Source organism: Sapajus apella, unplaced genomic scaffold, assembly GCF_009761245.1.
Source record: "Sapajus apella isolate SASKATOON/1434 unplaced genomic scaffold, GSC_monkey_1.0 scaffold2, whole genome shotgun sequence".
Lineage (NCBI taxonomy): Eukaryota > Metazoa > Chordata > Mammalia > Primates > Cebidae > Sapajus > Sapajus apella.
This window is the reverse complement of record NW_022436942.1, coordinates 76650726-76659037: the sequence shown is the minus strand read 5'-3', so window position 1 is coordinate 76659037 and position 8312 is coordinate 76650726. Positions and strand designations below refer to the sequence as shown.

Below are 8312 nucleotides of genomic sequence, written 5' to 3'. Positions count from 1 at the left end.
TATTTTACAGGTGAGGAAGCTGAGGCCCAGAGAGTCCAGGTTAACATAACGCCCAAGGGAGCAACAGCCAAAGAATGTTAGGATTGTGAATGGAACCTAGGACTATCAAATTTCCTCATTCCTGCCACAGTCCTTTGTCTTTTCCTAGGTGGCTTCCAGCAGGGAGGTGCTGCCATGTGTAGGCCACTGTTCATGCCTAACTAGGCAATTCCGTGCATGTTGCTTCAAAGCTTCTGTTTTACAGTCCTTAATGAGCTAGTAATTGTGTTTATGTGCTTGCCAATGAAGTGTGCAGGGCTCCGATAGCTGTCACTGGTTTCTTGAGGGCCTTTATTTGATCTGAGACTCTGTAGAGCTTCCAATAAGTTAAAAAGGTATGTGAGTCAAAGGAGAGAAAATTTGGGTCAAATCTTACTTTTCAAAACGGTTTTCAGCTAACTTCTCTACACGACTAAGCCTCTGCCACCAACTACATTTGCACTGAACATACTCAATTATTTGACTCTGAAGCCACTGGAATTATTTGTTTGACAGAATTAAATGAATGGAAAAGAATTAGGTCATTAACCCACATATTAGAATTCTCCAGAGAAACAGAATGAATAGAATATATACACACACTTTTATATTTCTATATATCTATGTATAATCTATAGATACATATATAGACATATAAATATACATATTTATCTATATAGACATAGATAGATGTTGACAAAGATACAGATGCAGATATACAGGAAGAGATTATAAGGTATTGACTCCTGCAATCATAGAGGCTGAGAAATCCCATGGGCTGCCATCTGCAAACTAGAGGCCCAGGAAAGCTGATGGTATAGTTGAGAGCTAGAGAGCTAATGATATAGAGTCCAGTCCAGATCTGAAGGCCTCAGAACCAGGAGCATGGAGGTCAGAAGATTAACGTCCCAACTCAAGTCATCAGGCAGACTTAATTCAACCTTCCTGTGTCTTCTTGTTCTATTCTGGTCCTCATGGATTAGAGGATGCCTACCCACTTTGAGGAGGGCCATCTGCTTTACTCAGTTGACCAATTCAGCCCAAAAGCCCATCAGTCAACAAGTAGATAAAGAAAATGTGGTATATACATATAATGGAATACTACTCAGCCATAAAAAGAAATAAATAATGGCATTTGCAGCAACCTGCATGGAATTGGAGACCCTGATATTAAGTGAATTAACGTAGGAATGGAAAATCAAACATGTTCTCACTTATAAGTAGGAGCTAAGCTATGAGGATGCAAAGGCATAAGAATGATACAGTGGATTTTGGGGACGTAGGGGGAAGGATCGGATGGGGGGATGAAGGATAAAAGACTACATATTGGGTACAACATACACCATTTGGTGATGTATATTATGATGAGTACACAACATCTCAGAAGTCACCACTAAAGAACTTAACCATGTAACCAAACACCACCTGTTTCCCAAAAACCTATTGAAATAAAAAATAATTTAAAACTGCCATAATTTCAGAACTAAAAACAAATCCTGGCTGGGCACAGTGGCTCAAGCCTGTAATCCCAGCACCTTGGGAGGTCGAGGTAGGAGGATCACAAAGTCAGGAGTTCGAGACCAGCCTGGCCAACATGGTGAAACCCCGTCTCTACTAAAATTACAAAAACTAGCCAGGTGTGGTGGCACATGCATATAATCCCAGCTACTCAGGAGGCTGAAGCAGGAGAGTTGCTTGAACCCAGGAAGCAGAGGTTGCAGTGAGCTAAGACCACACCATTACGCTCCAGCCTGGGCAACAGAGTGAGACTCCATCTCAAAAAAAAAATGTGAATTTCTTCCAGAAACACCCTCAAAGACATACCCAGAAATAATGTTTAAGAAGCTAGTATGGGCATCTTGTGGTCCAGTCAAGTTGACACTAAAATTACCCATCACAACCCATTGTGCAAAAATTTATTCAGCACCTACTATATGCCAAGCACTGTGACAGTCCCTGGAATACGGACATAAATAGGCACAATGAGTGAACACAAGCAGCTCATTGTCTTCTGTTTTTCCCATATTCCCTCATCAAATACTAATTTTGAGCATCAACCTGGTGTTCACTGCTGTGTGAGTCACAGAGGATACCGAGATGAAAAAGATGGACACGGTCCCTGCTCTCCTGGAGTTTACATGTGAGCTGATGAGACAGGTGTTAGATGACTCATTGCACAATTAAGCAATGACAATTGTCATGAGGGCTGCAAAGAAGCAGCAGAAGTTGTTAAAGGCTGTATAAGAAGAAGACCTGGCCTATTTATTTGGGTTGTGAAGGAGGGTGGATCAGGAAAGACTAACCTTCTTAGGAAAGGAGGCTGAAGCTGAAGTATGATGGATCAGTAGCGGCCAGCCAGGCAAAGACAGTGAGAAAGAGATAAGCCACCTTGACATCCAGGAACTGACCTCGTTCTGTCAGCTTTTCCCTGGTGTTGCTATGAGCTGACCTACCGACAGTCCTAGCTTGGTCTTGGTGCTCTTCTGCTGAACATCAACAATTTCATAGAACATCAGCATTTGGGCTGGGCATGGTGGCTCACACCTATAATCCCAGCATTTTGGGAGGCTGAGGAGGGAGGATTTCTTGAGCCCAGGAGTTTAAGACTAGCCTGGACAATATACCAAGATCTCATCTCTACCAAAAAAAAACCACACACAAACACACACACAGAGAAATTGGCCTGTAATAGGGGTACATGCCTATATTCTCAGCTACTTGGGAGGCTGAGGCAAGAGGATCGCCTGAGCCCAGGAGGTTGAGGCTGCAGTGAGGTAACTGTGCTACTGTAGTCTAGCCTGGGCAATAGAGTGAGACCCTGTCTCAAAAAGACATAAATTTTTTAAAACATTAGACAAGTCCACTCCGAGACCATGGTGGAGCAAGATATAAAGACACAAATCTGAACACAGACAAAACACGAACGCTGTCCAAATCACAAAAATGACCAAATATTGCCTGCCCTGTCTAATATGTGTGCAGCTGCTTCTTTACTGATTACAGGCTGAGGCTTGCTCTAGTCTTTTCTCCCTTTAGATAAGATTTATTAGGCTGGGCGCAATGGCTCACACCTGTAATCCCAACCCTTTGGGAGGCTGAGGCGGGTGGATTGCCTGAGCTCTGGAGTTCACAACTAGCCTGGGCAACATGGTGAAACCCCGTCTCTACTTAAAAAACACAAAAAAAATTAGCTGGGTGTGGTGGTACGTGTCTGTAGTCCCAGCTACCCAGGAGGCTGAGGCAAGAGAATTGCTTGAACCCAGGAAGCAGAGGTTGCAGTGAGCCAAGATCGTGCCACTGCACTCCAGCCTTGGCAAAAAAGCAAGACTCTATCTCAAAAAAAAAAAAAAAAAAAAAAAAAGATTTATTAAGATGCCCAATCATAGAATTCCTCCCACTTCCTACCAGTATCCAATCCTGAGGAAAGCCCCACGTTCTTTAAAGCCTCACCTAGATTCCCCAATCAAAGTCCAAATTTTGTGGGCACGGTGGCTCACACCTGTAACCCCAGCATTTTGAGGTGGGTGGATCACCTGAGGTCAGGAGTGTGAGAGCAGCCTGGGCAACATGGTGAGACCCCCATCTCTACTAAAAATACAATTAGCTGGCTGTGGTTGTGCATGCCTATAATCCCAGCTACTCGGGAGGCTAAGGCAGGAGAATCACTTGAACCTAGGAGGCAGAGGTTGCAGTGAGCTGAGATCATGACATGGTACCCCAGCCTGGGCAACAGAGCAAGACTCCATCTCAAAAAAAAAAAAAAAAAGTCCAAATTTTGTAATAAATCCTTTCTCACTCTCTCCTACCAAGATGTCCTGTGGGTCCCATGGCACCTGTTCTCCCTTACTGCAGTGAGTAATGATCCCAACTTGTTCAGTGCTCCTGGTGGTCTTTAGCTGAAGGGCATTGACACTTGTAAATGCTTTTAAGAGATCTAAGATATTCCAATCATCCTCCAAAAGCACTTCCAGATTTAAAGAAGCAAAAAAAAAAAAGTATGTGTAATTAATATTTATCATAGCTAATGTATTCATTTTATGGTAAATTTGAGATGGGATTGTGTTATGTGCTGTATATGTGCTTTGACAGCACATTGAGAACCTTTTCTAATGAATGTGTCTAGTGCAGCTGTATTTATATTTGAAGCATAGTTTATTATCTTAAATCATTATGAGCTATAGGGTTCTCATATCTCTGATTCTGGCACCTTTCCAGTTGTTACTTCTCTTCAGAGGTGCAATCTGTGTTACTAATCGATCTGGGGCATTCAGAGTGACCTTAGGCCTTTGGCACTTGGACCTTACTTGACCGAAGCAGAACTCATTACTCTATCCGAAAAATCTGGCCTTCTGGCAATTTAGAAGAACTTATCAAAATTTTAAATGTGCTTAGCCTTTGACCCAGCAATGCTACGCTAAAAGTTTTAGCCTTATCAATTCACTAGCACAAAAAAGCCAAAGATGTACAAAGTCATTTCTTGCTTTGTTGGTAATAACAGAAAGAAAAAGAGTGAAAAACAACACAAAGTTCTAGCAATAGCCAGCTAAATAAATCTTCACACATCCACACAGCAGAATACTATACAGCCGTTAATACCAATGTTGTGAATGTATATGAATTGGTTTGGAAAGATGCATAGAATATATTGTAGTTAAAACAAGGCACACAACAATATAATCCAAGATTAATACACACACACACATTTTTGTAAAAGCATATATATATATGACGGAGTCTTGCTCATTGCCCAGGCTGGAGTACAATGGCATGATCTGAGCTCACCACAACCTCAACCTCCAGGGTTCAAGCAATTCTCCTGCCTCAGCCTCCCAAGTAGCTGGGATTACAGGTGCCTACCACCATGCCCTGCTAATTTTTGTGCTTTTAGTAGAGATGGGGTTTTGTCACATTGGCCAGGCTGGTCTTAAACTCCTGACCTCATGATATGCCCACCTGGGCCTCCCAAAGTGCTAGGATTATAGGCATGAGCCACTGCACCCAGCCCATAAAAGCATATTTTTATATCTTAGATAAAAGTGAGTTTCTTCTAGGGATCCTAATTCCCAGAATTGGAGAATTGTACTCCATATATCATGTTCAAAAGTAAGTTGTATTGTTTTCTTTATTACAATTTTAAGTAGTCTCCTTTGCTTTATTACTTTCCCAGATTCACCAACCACTAGTGCCCCAACCAGAATCTTATCTTTGCTTTCATCTCCTTTCTCCTCTTGTCCCTAAATCCAGGCACTTCCTGAGCCAAACCTTTCCACTTCTGAAATGTTTCTCAAATCCTCCCCATACTCTTCCCTTTGACAATGTCAGGGTCACCTGGCCAGTCTCCCTGCTCCTCTTCCTTCCTGCCCCCATGTGTGCTATACACGGTCTCAGGGAGCTCTTTCTAACACACATAATACAATCTCTTCATCCTTCTCAGAAACCTTAAGCTCTTTTAAACCAATAGAACAAGTCTCCAACTTTTACCTTGAATTTTGTCTTGGTCCATTTTTGTTGCTATGACAAAATACCCAAGTCTGGGTAATTTATAAAGAATACAAGTTTATGTCCTCATAGTTCTGGAGACTGGGAAGTCCAAGAGCAAGGCGCTGGCAGCTTCAGCGTTTGGTGAGGGCGGCTCTGTGTTTCCAACATGGCACCTTGTTGCTGTACCCTCACATCATGGAACAAGCAAATGCTGTGTTCTCACATGGCAGAAGAGACAGAAGAAACGGTCGGCTCTCTGATGCTTCTTTTTATAAAGGTGTTAATCTCATTCACAAAGATGACTCCCTCATGGCCTAAGCATCTCCCAGAGGCCCTGTCTTTTTTTTTTTTTTTTTTTTTTTTTTTTAAGACAAGGTCTGGCTCTATCACCCAGGCTGGAGTGCAGTGATATGATCTTGGCTCACTGCAACCTCCATCTCCTGGGCTCAAGTGATCCTCCCACCTCAGCCTCCCGAGTACCTGGGACTATAGGCTCATGCCACCACATCTAGCTAATTTTTATATTTTTTGTAGAGATGGGGTTTTGCCATGTTGCCCAGGGTAGTCTCAAACTTGTGAGCTAAAGTGATTGAGCCGGGCGCGGTGGCTCAAGCCTGTAATCCCAGCACTTTGGGAGGCCGAGGCGGGTGGATCACGAGGTCAAGAGATCGAGACCATCCTGGTCAACATGGTGAAACCCCGTCTCTACTAAAAATACAAAACATTAGCTGGGCATGGTGGCACGTGCTTGTAATCCCAGCTACTCAGGAGGTTGAGGCAGGAGAATTGCCTGAGCCCAGGAGGCGGAGGTTGCGGTGAGCCAAGGTCGCGCCATTGCACTCCAGCCTGGGTAACAAGAGCGAAACTCCGTCTCAAAAAAAAAAAAAAAAAAAATAGGAAATGTGATTGGCCTGCCTCGGCTTACCAAGGTGCTGGGATTACAGGCATGAGCCATCACACCCAGACTGAGAGGCCCCCATCTTCTAATACCATCACCTTGGCGGTGAGGTTTCAACATGGGAATTTTGGAGGGACATATACATTCAAACCATAGCAGATTTCAGCCCTCACTTTAGCTCCATTTTCCTATTTTAGGCTGCAGCCAAACATCTAAGGCCCCTGTGCCCCCAACCCCATTCCAGACATAGCCACACTGGTAGACCCTTGATTTGGAATCTGAATCTTCATACCTTTAAATCTATATTCACACTGGTTTTCTCCTTTCCCACATCCCTTCTTTTAATTCCCATCTTTTAAAACACAAGGACCTTGACTTAAGGTTCAACACTATAAATGTTTCTTCTCACTCAACTGAGAGGTAACCTAGCATCATAGGAAAATACACAGATATTGAACCAGATCATCTGGAATAAAAGTTCAACTGCCATTGACGAGCTCTGGAACATTCAGCAAGCTACTTGACTACTTGCACCTTGGTTTCCTCATCTGTAAAATGGGGATACGAGGCCAGATGTGGTTGTTCACACATGGAATTCCAGCACTTTGGGGGGCCAAAGCAGGTAGATCACCTGAGGTCAGGAGTTCAAGACCAGCCTGGTCAACATGTCAAAACCCTATCTCTACTAAAAATGCAAAGATTAGCTGGGCGTGCTAGTACACACCTGTAATCCCAGCTACTCGGGAGGCTGAAGCAAGAGAATCGCTTGAACCCGGGAGGCGGAGGTTGCAGTTAGCTGAGACTAAGCCACTGCACTCCACCCTGGGTGACAAAGTGAGACTCAACCTCGAAAAAAAAATTAGGGAGCTAATAAAATCAGACTCATAGGCCAATATTTACAAAGCATAGACACAGTAAACACTTGAAAATATTAATTATTGTTACTATGGTTACTAGATTTTAAAATAGTATTATCTTTTCTTGCTATTGAGGTGTATAAGGTTTTTCCCCCTAAACGAAATGCTCCCCTCCCAAAGCTACTGGGTCTTTTGGGTTGTGCTGCTTCTTATAGTTTCTTGACCTTAGTCTCTACATGGAATTGTTAAGAGCTTACGCTCTGTAGACAGATTTTCTGCATCCATGACCATCAGTCCTGTCTTGGGCAAGTTAACTCAGTCTCTAAGCCTCACTGTCTCTATCTATAAAATGACCTAACAATAGCTCCTGCCTCATGAGGTTGGTTTTGAAGATTAAATAGGATAACCCCTGTAAAGTGCTTAACATGTTGCTACCATGTGGACCAGATAATTATTTGGTGTGGGGGCTGTTCTATGCATTGTAGAATGTTTAAGCAGCATTCTGGTCTCTACCCACTGGATGCAAATAAGCATCCCTCCTGACCAGTTGTGACAATCAAAAATATCTCCAGACATCTCCTAATGTCCCCTTAGTGGGGGTAGGGGAGGACAAAATAGCTTCCTGTTAAGACCCAACAATTGGGCTACCCTCTTGAAGCCCAGAAAGAGATTGACCCATATTATTCCATCCTCTTGGCTCCTTTTTACTTCTTACATTGTTCTGCAAATTGCTTTTTGTATAAATTTCACCCTTTCTGCTCCCCCATAACTTAAGTCTATCTAGCCTTTAGTTTGACATGATACCAACCCTGGCCCTCATGCATGTCCTTGCCCTTAACACCTCCAGCATCCAAATGGCTAACTTATATTTCTCTTTATGCAGATTGCATAATCTGATTGGCTAAACTAGGATCAAGTGCCAACCTCTAGTCCAATAAGCTGTGACCAGCAGAGAAGCAGCATTTGGAATGAACACAGAATCGTGGGATCCCACCCTTTCAGTAGGTGATGTGGGGTGCTTTCAAGAGAGAAGTGTGGCCACATCAGGTATCCCCAAA

General features: G+C 43.1%; 1 long non-coding RNA gene across 1 annotated transcript in view; it reads right to left on the bottom strand.

Annotated features, from left to right (window-relative positions):
• Positions 1-8312, bottom strand: part of LOC116525424 — a 17191-nt gene that overhangs the window by 2165 nt on the left and 6714 nt on the right. Inside the window, exon 2 of the long non-coding RNA XR_004257684.1 lies at positions 6768-6772. This is a non-coding gene — a long non-coding RNA (uncharacterized LOC116525424). The remainder of the gene's footprint in view (positions 1-6767; positions 6773-8312) is intronic.